General features: G+C 39.5%; 1 protein-coding gene across 1 annotated transcript in view; it reads right to left on the bottom strand.

Annotated features, from left to right (window-relative positions):
- The window catches only part of LOC145254780 (uncharacterized), a 100,673-nt gene extending 100,203 nt beyond the window's left edge, over positions 1–470 (bottom strand). Inside the window, exon 1 of the mRNA XM_080113555.1 lies at positions 1–470. This exon is cut by the window's left edge and continues 2 nt beyond it. The gene's annotated coding sequence lies outside the window, so the exon portion shown is untranslated.
- Between the last annotated feature and the right edge of the window lie 331 nt (positions 471–801).

The following is an 801-nucleotide window of genomic DNA, read 5'->3' as shown; positions in this document are numbered from 1 at the left end:
TGTACTGTGTTGGGTTATATATGGAATTAATAGGAAACCAGTTTTGTTTTTCCAGTAAGGACGTTGGATATCTGTTATTATTTTACTTAAAGAAATATCTGCAATGTCAGAGTTAAATATATCTTTTTCCGTTTGTATCACTCGGTGCTTTTCGTGTAGGGTCCTGTGCTTGAGTTTTGTTTTCTTTTAAATAGGCTCGTGGATGTTTGTTGAGTTGTTTTTTTTTTTTTTTTTAAGCTCGGCAACTGTCTTCTTTCTCGTAGTCAAAAAAAATATACAAATTATTTACAGCTTTACAGAGAGCGAGCTCCTGTATTCCCACTTGCCTGAGAAAAAATACCGGTTGCTTACTGCATACGCCTTTATATAGGGTCGCGAGCTCATTAGTATTCGTGCGTGTATGAATATCAGGTGGCGCGGTGGGGGTTGCGGGAGAGAAGGCATAAATGGGACTATATTGTGAAGCGGTCGTGAGAGAGAGAGAGAGAGAGAAAGAGAGAGAGAGAGAGAGTGAGAGAGAGAGTGCGTGGTGTGGTGCGGTTGGAGTGCGCGTTTGAGAAAGAGAGAAAGATTACGCGGCTGAAAAGAAAAGAAAGAAGAAATTAAAGAGGTTAGGTTAGGAAAGACGATACAACACACGAACGAAGAATTAGTGAATGAATTAACAGCAGATAAATAATTGCGTTTCTTTATTGAATAGGACCTACTGCAGCTAACTGTGGTAGGAGTGACCACCAAGCTGTTACTTCATTCCCCCTCCCCTCTCTCTTTCAGACCAATAGATATATATATATATATATA

Source organism: Euprymna scolopes, chromosome 30, assembly GCF_053919585.1.
Source record: "Euprymna scolopes isolate OS-2025 chromosome 30, ASM5391958v1, whole genome shotgun sequence".
NCBI classification, from domain to species: domain Eukaryota; kingdom Metazoa; phylum Mollusca; class Cephalopoda; order Sepiida; family Sepiolidae; genus Euprymna; species Euprymna scolopes.
Note: the sequence above shows the minus strand (reverse complement) of the source record. Positions and strands in the feature narration are given on the sequence as shown.